Genomic DNA, 18954 nt, shown 5'->3' with positions numbered 1-18954 from the left:
TAGGGATATGGGGGTAGGGCCTGGGTGGGATTGTGTTCAGTGCAGACTCGATGGGCCAAAGGGCCTCTTTCTACACTGTAGGGTTCTATGGAAATATGAGGTTGGTCTAATCAAAAGTCTGATGGCAGCAGGGAAGAAGCTGTCGTAGTCAATGGCACGAATCAATTCCACCCTCCCAGATAGCCTGGATCCACTACAGTTCGCCTATCACTGCAACAGGTTCACGGTGGATGCCATCTTCCTGCATTCAATCCTGAAACACCTAGATAACAAGGATACTCATGTCAGACTCCTATTTATTGACCTTGCCTCAGCCTTCAACACCATTATTCCTACAAAACTCATTTCCAAACTCCATGGTCTGGGCCTGGGCTCTTCCCTCTGTGACTGGATCCTGAACTTCGTAACCCATAGACCACAATCAGTCAGGATACGCAACAACACCTCCCCCATGATCATCCTCAATGCTGGTGCCCCATAAGGCTGTGTTCTCAGCCCCTTACTATACTCCTTATATACCTATAACTATGCGGCCAAATTTCCCCCAACTCGATTTTCAAGTTTGCTGATGACATAACCATAGTGGGTCGAATCTCAAACAATGATGAGACAGAGTACAGGAATGAGATAGAGAATCTGGTGAACTGGTGCAATGACAATAATCTCTCCCTCCCAACAAAATGAAGGAGATTGTCATTGACTTCAGGAAGTGTAGTGGAAAACATGCTCCTGTCTACATCAATGTGGATGAAGTACAAATGGTTGAGAGCTTCAAGTTTTTAGGTGTCCAGATCACCAGCAACCTGTCCTGCTCTCCTATGCTGGTACTATAGCTAAGAAAGCCCACCAATGCCTCTACTTTCTCAGAAGACTAAGGAAAGTTGGCATGTCAGCTACAACTCACCACCTTTTACAGAGGTGCCAAAGAAAACATTCTGGTTATATCATAGCTTGGTATGGCTCCTGCTCTGTCCAAGACTGCAAGAAACTACAAAAGGTCGTGAATGTAGCCTCCCATCCATTGACTCTGCCTACACTTCCAGCTGCGCTGGGAAAACAGCCAGCATAATTAAGGACCCCACGCACCCCGGGCATTCTCTCTTCATCCTTCTTCTGTCAGAAAAAGATACAAAAGTCTGAGGCCATGTACCAACTGACTCAAGAACAGCTTTTTCCCTGCTGCCATCAGACTTTTGACTGGCCCTACCTTGCACTAAGTTGAAGTTTCTCTACACCCTAGATATGATTGCAATACTGCATTCTGTACTCTCTCCTTTCCTTCTCTATGAATGGTATGTTTTGTCTGTATAGCGCACAAGGAACGATACTTTCACTGTATACTAATACATGTGACAATAATAAATCAAATCAAATCAAATTGAGTCAGTTGATACGTGACCTCAGACTTTTGTATATTTTTCCTGATAGAAGATGGTGGGAGAGGGTATGTCCAAGGTACATGGGGTCCTTGATTACACTGGCTGCTTTTCCGAGATAGCGGGAAGTGTGGACACAGTCAATGGATGGGAGGCTGGTTTGTGTGTTGGACTGGGCTTCGTTCACAACTCTTCATAGTTTCTTGCAGTCTTGGACAGAGCAGAAGCCGTACCAAGCTGTGATACAACCAGAAAGAATGCTTTTTATGGTGCATCTGTAAAAGTTGGGGAGAGTCATAGCAGACATGCCAAATTTTCTTCGCCTCCTGAGAAAGTAGAGATCGAACAGAGACAGAAATGGATGCAAATCTAGTTCGAGTTCAGAAGCAGAATGAGGAATTCAATTGAATGATATTATGCATTCTTTGATGAAAACTTTTTTTTGGCCTTTTGGCTAAGATCAAGTGTCAGATCAAGCCCAAGAAGGGGTGCAATGCCTCATCTTGTCAGCTTGGTTTTTGTTTGTCTCCTTTGGTGGGACCATGAATTGGATTCAATTAGCTTTTGAATTTGGAGCAAATGAAGAATGGACTTGGATTTGCCTGGTCTATTTTGAGCATTGGCTTTAAGAATGGAGTAAAAAACAAAATAAAACTTTTTTTGTCAAGGCCCAGTTTGGCACGATAATTATTTGTTTTGTTGTATGACTCAAGCACAACAACAGCTTGTATTTTTTTGGCTCCTTTAACATAGCAGAATGCCCCAAGGTGCATAAAGACGAGTTATCCAATACAATTTGACACCAAGTCACAGCAGGAGATGTTAGGGCAGGTGATCAAAAGTTTGGTCCATAGGTTTTGAATTACATGTTGAATGAGGGAGGTAGAGGCATGCAGCGAGGGTCCTGGGCAGTTGAAGGCCAGGTCACCTTACATGCAGCAATTAACATCATGGATGAATAGGAGGTCAGAACTGAACTTGCTACAACATCTCAGAGGATTGTCGGGCTGGAAGAGGTGACAGAGGTGGAGAGCGGCAAGACCACGGGGGGATTTGAAAGCAAGGATGAGAATTTGAAAATCAGATTGTTGCCAGACTGAGAGTTCATGAGGATCCGTGGGACTCAGAATCAAATAACTGCACAGTGCAGAAGAGGTCCTTCAGCCCATTGAGTTTGCACCAACATATGTAAAACACCTGACCTCCCACCTAATCCCGTTTACTCACAGCTCATAGAGATATTGGGCAGATGGGACTTGATGTGAGATAGGTAGCAGAGTTCTGGATGAGCTTAGTTTTATGGAAGGCATAAGTAGAAGGTGGGTTAAGAGTACACAGGCTTGGATGAGGGTTTTTACAGCAGATGAACTGAGGCAAGGTGGAGGCCAGCGATGTTACAGAGGTGAAAATAGGCTGGAATGGATGTATAGCTAGAAGCTCAACTTGGTTCACATAGGACAACAAGATTGTGAACAGCCTGGTTCAGCCTCAGCAAGTGCCAGAGAGTTCAAGTCATTGTTTAAGGGTGGCATGGTGACACAGTGGTTAACACTGCTGCCTTACAGCTGTGGGGATTTGATTCTGGCTTTGGGTGACTTTGTGGATTTTGCACATTCTCCCTGTATCTGCTTAGGTTTTCTTTGGGTGCTCCAGTTTCCTCCCACAGTCCAAAGATGTGCTGGTTAGATGGATTGAACAAGCTAAGTTATCCCTTTGGATAAATGTGTAGGTTAGACAGGATTAGCCATGGCAAATAAGTGGGGTTACGTAGGTAGGATGGCGCAGAGGGCCTGGGTAAGATGCTCTGTGAGAGATTCGGTGTAGACTCAACGGGCCAAATGCGTTGTAGGGATTCTATAATTCTATGATTTAATAATTAAGGAATGGAGTTCATGATGGAGTCAAAAATTATTGGGTAGGATTTTCTGTGCAACGCGCTGCGTGTTTTGTGCTGGTAGAGGCAGCCTGCTATTGGCCACAGTGAGATCTTCTGGTCCACTGTGATCGATGGGGTTTCCTGTTGAATGAACCCTTGGCACCGGGAAACGCACGTGTGCCTTCAGTAGGACCGGAACATCTGCTGGTGTGAAATTTCCAACGATTTCCCTCCCGATGTTTAGAGGAATTTTCTGCTCATCAATTATTAGATGTTGGACAAAATGTGTGACAAATCAGTGGTAGCAGAGGAGTTGTGAGTGGAAGTGGAATCGAGCTGGGTGTCATCAGTGTACTCAATGGGAGCTGGTGTGTATGTGGAAAATGTCAAAGAGGCAGCATATCGATGAAAACGTTCTTTTTATTTGTTACAAGTAGGCTTACATTACTGCGAAAATCCCCTAGTCGCCGCACTCTGGCACCTGCTTGGGTACACTGAGGGAGAATTTAGCACCTAACCAGTGCATCTTTCAGACTGTGGGAGGAAACCAGAGCACCCAGAGGAAACCCACACAGGCACGGGGAGAATGTGCAAACTCCACACAGACAGTGACCCAAGCTGGGAATCGAACCCGGAGCCCTGGCTTTGTGAGGCAGCAGTGTGAACCACTGGACTACCGTGCCACCTATAAACAATCTTCGTTGCACGGGCTGATTCAAGAGGTGGTGTAGCACCTTTAGAGTATTAAAATTCACATAGGTAGGAAGTGTCTCTGGGAGAAAGAGGGGAAGATTCATCAAATCATTCTTGTCCTCTGAAGACAGTTGAAAAACTAAAGTTTTTGGATAGTAGAGCTGTACGAGATTGCAAATGGTGCTCAGGGTTCATAAAATGATTTCAATTAATAAACCTGAAATAGAAAGACATATTCTGTCCTATGATTGAACTTTTACTTGAATAATGCAGAAACAGGTCAGAATTTCTTAAGTTGGATTCTCGATTTGTGCTGAATTAGCTGTTTCCAGGCAGGGTGGCAGTTGTGATTTACTATTAGCCTCAGAAACCCTGGAATATAAACGGGGAGAAAGAAGTCAGTGAGTTTTCTGTTGCCTGAAGATTAGCCGACAGTCATTTTCAATCACCTCGATTCATAAAGATATAACACTTCAGTTCTCTTAGCAGCGGATTTATGATGTGAATCAGTGAATAACAGAGGCAGGACTTTAAAAAAATAAACTTGATTTCAAAATATTGTATTCATGGAAGAGTTGGATTCGTACTTTTCAGTTCATGTATGATGCAAGACTTACTAAAAGATAGTTGCACAGTTGTGATTGGCACTCTAGACGATCAGTGTAAGGAATAATTTCTTTAAAGTGGAAGGCAGCATAAACATTTTACGTATCTGAGCTAAAGTAAAATCGATTGTCAAAAATATGCCAGCACAATTTTCAGTTCTGACAGGACAGAATCAACAGTTGCACTAACTGAAATCCAGTAACTTAAGAATAGTACATTTCCTAGACAAATGGCTCACGGTTCATACCAGTATTCTGCTTCATGGGTATATCCATAGGATTTTATGTATTCTGCCTTTTTTAAAAGAATTGATTTTTAGTAGTCTCTATCTACTAAAGTATTCAGTATGCTGTGTTCACACTTCCTAAAGGTTCACAAATGTTGACTTGGGTTTTACAGCTTGCCCTTATGATTGTGTTGTCAACAGGGACACGCTAATCCACCACCATCCCAGCCATCCACAAACTGTCCCCCAATATACAGGCAGTAGTCAGGCACCAAAATTGGCAATTCACCCATCGTGTGTAAAGAAATAATTAAGGGTCAGTTGAACTTGCTTGCAATATCATGCTGCTCACACCAGGGTTGCCCAGAGCAAGAGGTAGGAGTGTGCAACTGGTTCTTTCAAAATTATTTTGAAAAGGATAGGAAGATAGGGAGTGTACTCTGTTTGGAAGGAAGGGATGTATTCTGTTTGGAAGGTAGGGGGTGTACTCTCTTTGGAAGAAAGGGGGTGTACTCTCTTTGAAGGGATGCCTTTTGTACACTGGGGACACCTCCCAAAGATAATAGTGCCCTTCCTACTTCCTTGCCTGCACTGCAAAATCCACAAGTCCCCACCCCTAAGATGCCCAACCCTTCCCTGCCGAATGGCCCAGACTTATTTGAACCTGGGATCCACTGGGGCCTTCACCCTGAGCCTGCCTGCAGTCCCAACTGCGGCCACCGCTGGGCTCTGATGCTGCTGGGACTGCAGACACATCCTGCAGCTCCTGAATGTGGGACCTCCGAGTGAGGGGTGAAACTCTCACACTTTTCCTGTTGTTGCTGCCTATAGCATGGTGTCACTGCACTAGTCAGTTTTGACCAAATTTTTAGTTGGGGTGGTACTTAAAAATGGCTTAGTCAACATCCTTCACATTATTTTCGTGTGTTAGATACGTAAGTATCTGTGTTCCCTCTCCCTCTTCCTTTTCAGGCATTCCTTAAAACCTAACTCTGACCAAAACTTTGGTCACCTGCCCTAATATCTCCTCAGCTATCCATTTTGGAGTCACTGAACCATTTTGAAAACTGCTTTTCCCATTTCCTACCTCGCAATAGCGATTACGCTTCCTCAGTGTTTCACTGCAAAGCACTTTGAGACATTCAGCCGTCATGACAAGTGCTATATAAATCAAGGCTTCCTTTTTTTTGTATGTTAGAGACAGTTCAGAGCAAAGCAACAAGAACGGCTCCAGGAATTAGAGTTTGAAGGTATGATGAGATACTCAGAAATATATGTGTTTTGGTTGGAGAAGGAAAGGACAAGACTCAAAAGAAACATGGCATAAAAGGAAATGCTGAAAATATTCAGAAGGGCTAGCAGCATCTGTAGAGAGAGAAACAGAGTTTACAATGCAGAGGGATGATCCGTCATCAGAGTTTCATTTCTATGTATGTATATATGTATGTAATGCAGCGAGAAATGCATAATTTATTCACAAGTCATTGAGTCTGATTTGCAAGATCATAAGAAATAGAAGCAGGAGGGCCATCTGCTCTGCTTATCTAATTATGTCCTTAACTCCACTTTCCTGTCTGCCCTGTATCCACCCCCATACACCCCCCAACCACCACACTTGATTCCCTTTTAAGCAGTAATCTTTCCAACTCACTAACTCAGCCCTCTCTGGGGTAGAGAATTCTAAAGATCAGCAATCATCTTGGGAGAAGAAATGTTATCTTTATCTCAAATCAGAGACCTTTTATTTTCAAGTTGCCTCTTAGATGTAGAATCTCCAACAAGAGAAAAATCCTCTCAGTATCTATCCTGTCAACCCCCCTTTTCTGAATTGTTTCCAATGAGGGTATATCCCTGCTTAAATATGGAGACAAAAACTGTAAATAATATTCTGGGTGTGATCTCAGTAATGCACTGTAGCAAGACTTCCCTACTTTAATACTTCATCCCACTTACAATAAAGACCAGCATTCTTTTTGTGTTCCTATTTACTTGCTGTACCTACATGCTAACTTCTTGAGCTTCATGTAGAAGGACACCCAGATCTCTCTTCACTGCAGAATTTTTGCAGTCTGTAATGTTTAAATAATATTTCTAATATTCCTGTGAAAATGGACAACCTCACATTTTCTCACAGGACTTCACTGATTTTTAGTAGTCTCTGTCTACTGAAGCATTCTGTATGCTGCGTTCAAACTTCCTAAATGTTTACAAACTTTGGGCTGGAATTTACAGCTCCCTGTAATGATTGTGTTGTCAACAGGGGCACACTGGTCCACCACCATCTATTCCACCATTGAGCAGTCCCTCACTATACAGGGAGTGGACAGGCACCAAAATCGGCAACCCACCCACTCCCATATGTGAAGAAATAATTAAGGGTCAGTTGAGTTCTGTCTGGCAAGTATTTGCCCATGCACCTAACCTATCTGTAGTAAATTCAATAATTGGACAACCACCAATTAGGTAACAACAATGACAGGTTTATTACTATTTATAATTATGTACAGGGTGCGACGGTTGATGTGTTCACTCTTAGCTCTAAGATCAATCCCACACTTTGCCTCAAGATCGCCATGCTCATTTCCCATTGGCTGTTTGGATTGTCTGGTCCTTAAAGGGGCCAACTATTATATCTCTCCCCCTTTAAGTTCCTTATTACACAGTATGTTGATAAATTACGCAATTTTTAAAACATTTCAAAACAAACAATAATGAACATTTTTGACATAGTTTATCAGAAAGTCAGGCGGATCCTCTGACTCTGCCCTTGGCTGGGATTCCCTAGTCCTTCTGCTGTGAAGGGAGATCTGGCTGAGCAGCAAATTCTCCGTTCTTGCTGACAGCAGTAGCCGGGTCTGCGAGACTGGAGAATTTCGACCTCAGTCTGGCAAGGGACTTCCTCTTCCTCTCAGACTGATGTAGCTCAACCGGTTGAGGTTTAACGATAGCGGTAACTTAGGTTGGACTTGCTTTGCCTTGTATCAGTACGTCACTTTCCACTATTTCCTTGGTTTTATTGGAAGCAGCACTCTGCTCTGCCACTGGCTGATCAGTCACTTCACTCCTTGGACAAACAACAACACAATTGTTTCAGCCAGTAACATTGGCTCTTGGGACGGCTCCAGTATCCACAAGTGATCTATGTGTTCCTTCAGAAACCTGTTCTGCATTTTCACTTCATAGATTTGTGACCCTGTCTTAGCCATAGCAACCCTTGGGACCCAACTTAGTTCACTTCCAAAATCCTTTACAAAAACTGGATTGTCTATCTCAAAGACTCATCCTACTTTTGATGAATCTATAGTTTTTATTTCGCAACTCTGCCCTGTCTCCAGCCTCCCTGCTAAATTTGAAACTATCAGGTTCAACCTGGTCCTCATGTGTTGACCCATTAGCAGCTCAGCTGGAGCTATTCCAGGAGTGATATGTGGGCTGGGTCTCTGGTTAACAGGAACCGTGCTATCTTGGTTTCTGGTGATGCAAGTGGTTGTTACTTCATACCCGTCCTGAAAATCTGAACTACACATTCTGCCAATCCATTTGATGAGGGCTAGCATGGCACAGTTTGGATATGCTTAATCCTATTATGTGCCATGACCTTCTGGAATTAGGCACTTGTGAACACGGTTCTGTTATCCAAGACAAGTGCAAGGGCCTCTGGGTGGGTGGCGGAGGATTGGCGCAGCTTCTCAACTGTGGCGTATGAAGTTGTGGACTTCATTTTGTATACCTCCATCCATTTCGAATGGGCATCCATGAGCAAAAGAAACATCACGTCCATAAATGATCCAACGTAATCTACATGAACTCTCAGTCATGGCTGAACTGGCTATTCCCAAGGGTTCAAGGTGGCTTTGGCAGCTAATGTCTGCTGGAAAGGGCACTGGTTACATTGTTTCACAATTCTTTCTGTATCAGCATTGATGTAAGGCCACCAAACATAGCTTCTCGCGAGCATTTTCATCTTTGACATGTTCTGAAGGGCATTATGCAGCTCTTCAAGCAATAATTCTCTTCCTGGTCTGGATATGAACACCCACTCCCCAAAGGACGACACCATCCTTCCAACTAAGTTCCGGTTTCCGGAGTTGATAAGGCTTCATTTCCTCCTTAGCACTCTCGTTCTACCTATCGTGCATTATCATATGTTTAATCTTCGATAACAGTGAGTCTCTATTAGTCCAGGACTTAATTTATTGTGCTGTTACAAGTAACAGGTCCAGAAAGTTTAAAGCCATGACAACCTCTTGCGATACTAGCAGGGGTGCATGCTTTTGGGTAATAGGAGATTAAATAAGGCATGTGCATTGGCTGTGTGAGCCCGTGGCTGATGTTTGAAGGTATATTCATAAGCTAACAAGACCAGTGTCCATCGTTGTATTCTCACAGAAGCAATTGGTGGAATCAGCTGTTCTCTTTGAAAAGCCCCAAAAAGCTGCTTATAGTGTGTGAAATGTCTCCCACAGATGTATTGGTAAAACCTCTTGATGCCAAAGGTAACAACTGGGGTTTCTTTTTCAGTTTGGGAGTTTCCCTTTTCCACATCTGACAGGGTTGTTGATACATTTCCCATGGGTCTCTTGGACCTGTCATCCATTGTGTGAAATAGTACAGCCCCAACCCCATATAGTGATGCAGCGCATGTAAGTACTATCGTCTTAGAGGACTGGGAATTCATTAATAAGTATGTTGACTGAAGTGCCTGCTTACCTTGGTTAAAAGCCTCTTTCTGTGCTGTTTTCCAACACCATCGCTGGTGCTTCTTTAACAGTGGGTGCAATGGTGCTAGTAATGTGGATGGATTTGGGAGGAACTGTCTGTAATAATTGACCATCCCAAGGAAGGAACTGAGTTCCAAGGTGGTCCTAGGGACTGGTGCCTCTTTAATCTTTTTCACTTTGTCCTCCACGGGGTGTAACCCCTCAACATCTGCCCAGTAACCAAGATAAATCACTTCATCTGCTTGGATGGTGCTCGTCTTTTTAGGCACATTCTGCCTCTGAAATCGTCTTCATCCAGATTTGTCAAATGCTCCTCCTTGGTGGATCCCATTATTTGTATGACATCCTAATAAATTACAACTCTGGGCAATCTCTCCATAGTTCACTGAAAGATGACACAAGCCGATGAAACTCCAAATGGTAGTCATACATATTGATTCAGCCCTTTATGTGTGTTTATGGTGACATGAGCTCTCAAAGTGTTCTCTCTAACTATTGATAAGCATGCCTCATGTCTAATTTAGTATATGCCAGACTCACAGCCAACCTTGCATATAGATCCTCTATTTTGGGGATGGGGTGTCTATTCAGTTTCTCAGCCTGGTTTATTGTCAGGTTGTGGTTCCCGCAGATATGGATGATCTTGTCTGGTTTAACTGCTGGTATTATGGGTGCTGCACACTCTGCAAATTGTGCAGGCCTGTTGATGCCTAAGTCTTCCAGTCATTTTAACTGCTTGGGTTTCCTCCGGCTGCTCCAGTTTCTTCCCACAGTCCAAAGATGTGCAGGTCAGGTGTTTGGGTATGCTAAATTGCCTCTTAGTGTCCCCAGATGCGAGGGTTAGAAGCATTAACAAGGCAAATATGTGAAGTTATGGGGGATAAGGCCTAGGTGGGATTGTTGTCGGTGCAGACTTGATGGATTGAATAGCCTCCTTCTGTACTTTTGGGGTTCTATGGTATTTAAGATTTTAATGGACTTGTGTAGGTCCCTTCTTTCATCATAAAGATCTCTACAGTTCAACTTCATTTCCTGGAGACAATCATGCCCCTTTGAACTTGGTCCCAACATCACCATTAGCGGTAGCTACACTGATGTCTGTAACTCATCAGAGTTTTAGTTTTTTATACTATCTTAATGATCTCACAGTATACATAGCTAGTCTTACTGGAGTGTTCATCAACTTTAGGGGTTGAACTCCTTCTTTAAGGAACTGGTGAGTCACTTACAACAGTAGCTGATTCCCCTTGTCTACCTTCATCTTCAGTGGCTGACTAGTTACTAATAACGAAACTGTGATGGGGGCTACTTTGCTTGCCTCCACATTGTTTAATGATATTACATTTCATCCCCCACTGGACAATTCTCCATACTATGCACCGGATTATTTACTCTGCTTGGACTGGCCTGGCCCTACTTGCTTCTACATTTGTGCTATGAATGACCTTTTCTTCCGCACTTGAAGCACTTCGCTCCTCTAAATCAACACACGTCTGAGAAGTGGCTTCTTCCTCATCAAACACACTTTGTGTTATTGCTAGGCTGCTTAACTCTTCAGTACTTAGTGATTCTTTCAGCTCCTGCCCTCAACTCTCTGCTTGTGCTTAATCCCGTGTCCTTGCTTTTGGCGTCAATACTACTACTGATTTCCCACTCGAACTCACTTTGTAACTCCTGGACTCCATTCTCAGCACTCTCTATCATTGTCATCATTTCCATCACTTTCTTAAATGTCAACTCAGACTGAGCAATAGTTTCTTTTATACAGTTGCATTACATACACCGCAAACCAATCGATCTCTTAACATGTTGTTCAAAGCTAACCTGAAGTGGCAATGCTCTGCAATCTGCTTCAGCTTTGCTATGAAGGTTGCAATGATGTTCCCCGGTTGAGTTAAACTTGTACATTTGCAGTGTTACCAAGGCTTTAAGCTGGTCGTGCCTTTTTAATAGCTCAACAAACTCTGCAAATGTTTTCGTGTCAGGAGCATCCGGGGACATTAAACTAAGTTATTTGTCTGGGTTCCACATGCAGTAAGTAAAATGATTTTCTTCTTATTCTCCCCCTCTATTCCATTAGCCCTGAAAATATACTCCAACCATTCCACAAACTGTACCAGTTCTCAGTGGTTGCATCAAATACTTCATGCTTCCCAAAGACAGGCATGCCTGTTTTCTCTCTTTTTCAGGCTTGGATTGACCTGATGTTAAGAGATTGATTGATCTGTACTTTTGCATTGACATTCTGTTTGAATTCCTTACTGCAAATGAAGTTACTCTGATTTTTCTCATCACCAATGTAGTAATTGCAAGGATTGGTGACAGTTAGTGTAACAAAATATATTTGTTCATTTACAAGCAGATAAATATACAGAGTACATTTATCATTTAACAAATGTTAACGGTGTTAACATTTCCAGCTCCAGGACCTACTTTGACTGCAAAAGCTAGTGCTGTACGCAAAGATATCCACACGTGTTCCCTGTTGGGTGATCAGTTCAGTCGACTTTCCTGAAGGACACCCCTTAGAGGAGCCAGCTACTACAGAGTTTAACCAGTTATTCTATTAAATTAAATAAACTACTTGTACCTCCCCAGATCCAGTTTAAACTATTGTACCAGTTTACAGAAAGAAAATTAGAACTCCCCCTTGCTTCCCTAAGTAATTCCTCCAGGCTTCAGCTCTGAACCAGGATAACATAGCAATGAGTCTCGAGCCTGGAATAAATTCCTTCCCCAAAAAGTAATAGCTATGGATAAAAGAAAACTCCACCTCAAAGTATCAATGTTGTGCCCCAACAGTCCCTAAAAAAGTTGGAAAAAAACCCATTAGGAAAGAGATTGAAGGCTGCCAGGGAAAGATTCTAGTCAAAAATTACAAGCAACTTTCTGTTTCCTGACCTGGTACCATGTAAATGTTTGAAGGTAGTAACTGATGAAGATGTACAAGGCAAGTCCTGAGTTTAAATTTCTGAAATTCTGAATGGCCCACTTTGCCACTGGAAATTTGTAACAATGTCCAGAAATCCAGAAATGTACAAGGACCACTATAGTTTTGCAGAATGTTTCTTACAAATATTTTCATAGCAATATTTATTACCTTATGGGCCAACTGACTCAGTGTCAGTTGTTATTAGAGTGTGCCCCTGAAAGCACCGGTGTGGGGGGGCGGGGGGTTGTTTTCCACATTGAGGTGCTATATAACTGCAAATTGTTGTGGTTAGGCTGAAGACAAGGACTGTTATATAGGTTGTTAGTGGAAAGAGCAGGCTTGATAGAATGAATGGCCTTTTTATGTCCTAAGCGATCTAAATTTGGAACATTGTTGTTTGGTTCTTTAATTACCAGATTACTAATCCTAGGGTGCAGCCAAATAGTGTAGAGAATGCAATTTCCCTTCTCATTTTGGCAGCTTGAGAATTTCAATTTTTTTTAATTAGAAATAATAAAAAATGAAATCTGGCATGAATGCAAACAACCATGAAACTACCAGATTGCAATAAAATCCAACCGTTTCACTGCTAACCTTTAAAGAAGGGAACCTGCTCAGATTTATATATGACCCGAGTCCCACAACAATGTGGATGGCCCTTAACTCCCCTCTGAAGTGGATGGGCAAGTCACTCAGTTGAATTAAGCAAAGAAGGTGGCCATCACCTTTTTAGGGCAAGTGTAATTGGGCAATGCATTCTAGCCTTGCCATTTTGAAAATGCCATGATGTGGAGATGCCAGCGTTGGACTGGGGTGAGCACAGTAAGAAGTCTCACACCACCAGGTTAAAGTCCAACAGGTTTATTTGGTATCACGCTTTCGAAGCACTGCTCCTTCATCAGGTGAATGATGAAGGAGCAGAATTCTGAAAGCTCGTGATACTAAATAAACTTGCTGGACTTTAACCTGGTGTCGTGAGACTTCTTAATATTCTGAAAACGAAGACTTAACTTTTTCTTAATGTGGAGATATTTTTACATATTCATAGGAGGTTACGTTACGAGGAAAGATTAAACAAATTAAGCCTTTATTCTCTCGAATTTAGAAGGTTGAGAGGTGATCTGATAGAGGTCTACAAAATATTTACTGGGAAGAACATGGTGGATAAGGATAAACTGTAGATTCTAGAACCGGAGAGATGTTAGAAAACACTTCTACACGCAGAGAATGGTGGAGGTTTGGAACTCTCTTTCTCAATGTTAGTGAATGCTGGTTCAATTGTTAGGTTTAAGGCTGAAATAGACAAGTTTTTATTGAGCAGGGGTATAAAGGAATATGGGCCTAGGGCAGGTACATGGAATTAGACTACAGATTAGCCATGATTTTATTGACTGGTGGAGTGGGCTCCAGCGGCTGAATGGCCTAGTGCTGTTCTTATGTGGGAGGCGGTTTAGCTCAGTTGGCTGGGCAGCTGATTTGTGATGCTAAGTGTAAACCCACAGTGCAGATGCAATTTCTGTACCAGCTGAGGTTATTCATGAATACCCAACCATCTCAATCTTGCCCCTCACATTTGAGGTGTGGTGATCCTTAGGTTAAAATCACCACCAGTCAGCTCTTCCCCCTCATAGGGGAGAGCATCAACTGGGATTATGGTGACTTTAGCTTTCCAAGATATTTTCATTAGTGAAGTAATGGTTCCATATGTTCACAAGGCAGCAGAGTGAATAAAGTTTGACTCACAGGTCAACAGAATGGAAATTTATTACTTCATTCAGAAATTTCATTAGAATGCATAACAAAGTAGGTTGTATCATTTGCTTAAACTCATGCAGTCTTTTTTCCATCTAATACCCAGGCAGTGCGATATCACACTGATATCCTGTATTTCCAGAAGTTTCAGAAAAAGTAGTTTCCAGGGACATTTGAATAATTAAGGCAGCATTTGAGAAGGAAAGCCTTACTGATGTTAATAATTTAAACTTGCTGTAAGGCAATATATCTTGCCAAAGCAAATCGAATAGTACATGCAAATATCATTTCAAAGTGTTCAGTTTAATATTGAGAGATAGGGTATTGGTAAATGGGGAAATAACTGAGTTTGATGCATGCTATGTAATGACTTCATTGACTAAAATTGCTCTTTCATGTACTATAATGCCTGGAAAGAGACGATATGGAATGTTAATGCTATGCCCCAAATAAAAAGAAATAAGAAAAGGAAGTCCAGAGGAAATCTGGTGACACTGAGAAAATTACCTAGGTAAATGACTTTTTCACAAGTGTCAGCGTCGTCCTTCATATCTCTGATCTGGGAAATGTGTCCAGGTTGAAGTAAACAGAAAGAAAGTACATTGAAGAAGCAGAGTGCAGGTGTGATAATTGTCAAATAATAGCTATCACTGAATATCCTGAACAGCAACCATAACTGAGTGCTTTTTGAAAGTGTCACCTATTCAGAACTGGTTAGCATTCATGCTGTGTTAATGAAGTGGAAAATTGCTCATCCAACACTGACAGAGATTGCTTTGCTTGTGGTTGAGGTGATGATCACCAGTGTGGCATGCTGTGACTGTCATACATTCCCCCTCTCTCTCTCTCCAGTCATGTGGGATGGGAGGTTAAAACTCTTCCCAATGTTCATAATGTGGAGAAGAAGACTTGGAATGAGGTAAGGACAAGACATACTTTATACTTCATTCAGGGAGAAGTAAATGACTGCATTATCCATTAAACAATGGAGATTTATTGGCATCAGTTATGTGAGCTGTGTTCTGTGTCACGTAGCCCTAGAAAGAAAAAAAAGAAAGAATACTTTCATTTATAAAGTGTAATATCATATCATTCAGGAATATCTTGAATTGTTTCATCTACAACAAGTTACTTTGAAGGCAGTGACTATTGTTGTCTAGACAAATGTGACAGTTACAGTATTTAAATATGTGCACAGAATATTTAAACAAAGATAAATGGAATTACCCATCACTCTGTTGGTTGAGAGAGGAACATTGATGCCAATACTGAGCACATATCCTCCATCTCTTCCAATAGTACCAATGATATGCCTCTGGAACAAAATCAGGAAGATGGAATCTCAGTTCATGTCTTATCTAAAGTAAAGTTTATTTATTAGTCCCAAGTAGGTTACATTCACATAGTAATGAAGTTGCTGTGAAAATCCCTCAGTTACCACACTTCAGCACCTGTTCAGGTACACTGAGGTTGAATTTAACATGGCTAATGTACCTAACCTGCACATCTCTGGACTGTGGGAGGAAACCGGGGCATCCGGAGGGGACTCATTGCAGAAACAGGGAGAAACTCCACACAGACAGTGACCCAAAATGGGAGTTGAAGCCAGGCCCCTGGTGCTGTGAGGCAGCAGTGCTAACCACTGTGCCACTGTGCCACCCCAATTACATAAGAATGGTACCTCCAACTATTAACAGTTATCTTGATCTACACTGAAGTGTAGAGATTAGATTAAGTGCTGCAACTCTGGTGCGAATCCCAGCAGCCTATTCAATTTGACAAGGCAACATAAAGTGAAAGTTAGCACAGAAAAAGAATTCTTTTTTGGGGTAGGAAGGATGAGGAAAGAGAATATAAGCTAAATTGTCCAATTTTAAAGTGGGCCCAGGAAGAAAAAGATCTCGGGGTGTCGATACAGATTTTTTTGGAGGTGGCCGTACAGTTAAGAAAGTTGTTAAAATGATAGATTGGATCCTTGACTTTATAAATGAAGGTATAGGATAAGATATTATAAGCAGTGGAGCCGTCATTGTAAAGATGGTTAATGCTCCAGCGGACTATCCCATAGGCATTTAATGCTCAGAGGAGCATTTATTAACTTGTGAGTGGACTTCCACCCCATCCACCCTGACTGGCCATTGGAAGTGGGGAGACTTGATTGAGCTATTCAAAATCCTGAAGGAATTTGATGAATAAATGAGGAGAAACTGCATGCAGCGGCAGTAGAGCTGGTAACTAGAAGGCATCACTTTAATATAATTGGCTAAAGAACCAGAAGCAACATGTAGAAGACATTTTTTATGTAGCAAATTGCTGTGATCCAGAATGTACTATCTGAACAGTTGGTGTAAAAAGATTCAATAATGACAGGACTTGGATGAATACTTGAAAGAAAAATTGCTGAGCTCTGGGGACAGACTGGATGAGTGGGACTAATTGAACAGCTCTTTCAAGGAGCCAGCTCAGGCATGATGGCCTGAATGGCTTCCTTCTTTGCTCTATGACCTAGATTACCATTTGATGCTTGTTTTCAGTAGGTTAATTGATTAAATGTTCTCTGCACTGTTCGTTCGTTTCCAAGATGGAGACCATATTGCATTCACCACTCACCTTTGGTGGTTTTTGTTATTTGTTCATAGATTGTGGGTGTCGCTGGATGGGCCTGCACTTATTGTCCATCCCTAAGGACATTTAAGAGTCAACCACATTGTTGTGGATCTGGAGTTATATGTAGGCCAAAGCAGGTAATGACAGCAGATTTCCTTCCCTGAAGGGCATTAGTGAATTTTGTAATGAGTATGGTTACATTAAGATGACTTGTTGGTCCCTATTTTACCATCTTGATTCTAAGTGCTGGGCAGACTTGAAACTGGAAGTGTTTTCGATCTGACTCTTAGACCCATTTTCAGGTGCCCTCATACGCACTCTGCCTGAAAGAATATCAGCGATTCCAAATCGTGCTGCACAAGGCTGTGGGCAGGGCTTAACGTGCCCAATACCCTGCAACTCTGATTGATGCCTCTACCTGCACATGCACAGAAAAAAATGATAGAATACAGTTCCTCTGCTTTATCCCTTCCGGTCCTCCCCCTCAGCCTCACAGTCATTACCCTACTCCCACAACAACACTGGCTTCTTAACCCCCCCACCCTTCCACCACCCAGATTGATCGCAGGCCCCTCTCCCTTTCTCCCTGACTGATCTCAGGCAGAGTGGCAGCAGAACCCCCTCCCCTCTCAGTGATCACAGGCAGAGTGGCGGAGGACCCCCTTCACCTCTCACTGATCTCAGGCAGAGTGGCAGCAGACCCCCTTTCCCATTAATGATTTCAGGCAGAATGACAGCCTGAAGGGACCCACCCCCACCTTCCGTCCTCACCGGTCTCAAGCAGAGCTTCCAGATGCTCGGCACTTACCTCCTCGCTAGCTGAAGCACCCGAATCGGACTTTTGTGGAGCACGTCTGTTTTGTGCCAAACCTGGATGGGCGAACGTGTTGGTAAAGGGGGAAGTGCCAGTAGGGTTGAGTGTGCAGCCCATTAAATCAATTTTTAAGTGGCTATTGTGCCCATTTCAGGCATAGTCCCGATCGCGGCCATTTTCGGGCTTTGGCACAGAGGCAGGTGCAGATCACGCTATGTGCCTCACACCTGACTTTATCAAGTTTTGTGCCTGAAAATGGGCGCAACTTGATAGTAAAATTGGGCCCATTTTCTTTCACAAAGAACAAAGAAAACTACAGCACAGGATCAGGCCCTTTAGCCCGCCAAGCCTGTGCTGATCATGATGCCTGCTCAAACCAAAACCATATGCACTTACAAAAACTGTTTCCTCCCATCCCCATCCTCCTGAAGTATTTGTTTATTGCCCCTTAAATGTCTCTATTGTACCTGTTCCCACCATTTCCCTGGGCATTACATTCCAGACATTCACCACCCTCTGTGCAAAAAACTTTCCTCGCACATTTCCTCTAAACTTTTCCCCATGCACCTTAAACCTATGTCCCCTAGTACTAGACTTTTCTACTTTTCTGCATGGAAGTTGGACAGATACTCATGAAATCATTCAGATTGGTCTCAGTCAGATATTAAATTTGATATAACTTGGTTTACAACAGTTGGGAGTCGTAAAAATTTTCTGATAACCCATGGCATGGTCAAATTCAAACTACAAATTAGATCAGAAACAACAACAGAAATAATTATTTTAACCTTTGGGACAGCAAGTGCCTTTACTGCCTCTGTGGCAGAGGCAATATTCAAAGCACTGTCCCATTTATCAAGTCCAGTTCATATATTCTCAATATGGAATCAGTATCTATTCTGTTGGTAGTGTCAGAACTGCTGACATAGAAGGGTTATAAACCTTGCCAACCAGACACACACTGAGAAGGTTCCTGGGAGCAGTCACAGAAAATGTAACCAATAGAGTTCAGTGTATACAATCCATTTTTGTGGAATAGGTACACAAATATTTATATTTGTATGCATATAGAGTTGATATATACATTCAAACAATGATTTGGAATCAACTGCATTCTATGATAAAAGCTAATTACATACCAGCTTCGATAGTGATTGCACAAAGCAGAAATATTGAGGCAATTTATTCAAAGTAATTTTATTTGCATTATGTACTCACTGTTGGCAATTCAGGACTTGTAAATTGGCAACACAATGTAATTGCCTCTGTGCTCTGACAGAAGAAATAGAATTCTGTTTGCTCATTGTCATCAACCTTTAAATGGGACAAAAAATCTTCAGAAGGACAATTC

Source organism: Carcharhinus amblyrhynchos, chromosome 4, assembly GCF_965287045.1.
Source record: "Carcharhinus amblyrhynchos chromosome 4, sCarAmb.v2.hapA, whole genome shotgun sequence".
Lineage (NCBI taxonomy): Eukaryota > Metazoa > Chordata > Chondrichthyes > Carcharhiniformes > Carcharhinidae > Carcharhinus > Carcharhinus amblyrhynchos.
This window is presented reverse-complemented; position numbering follows the sequence as displayed.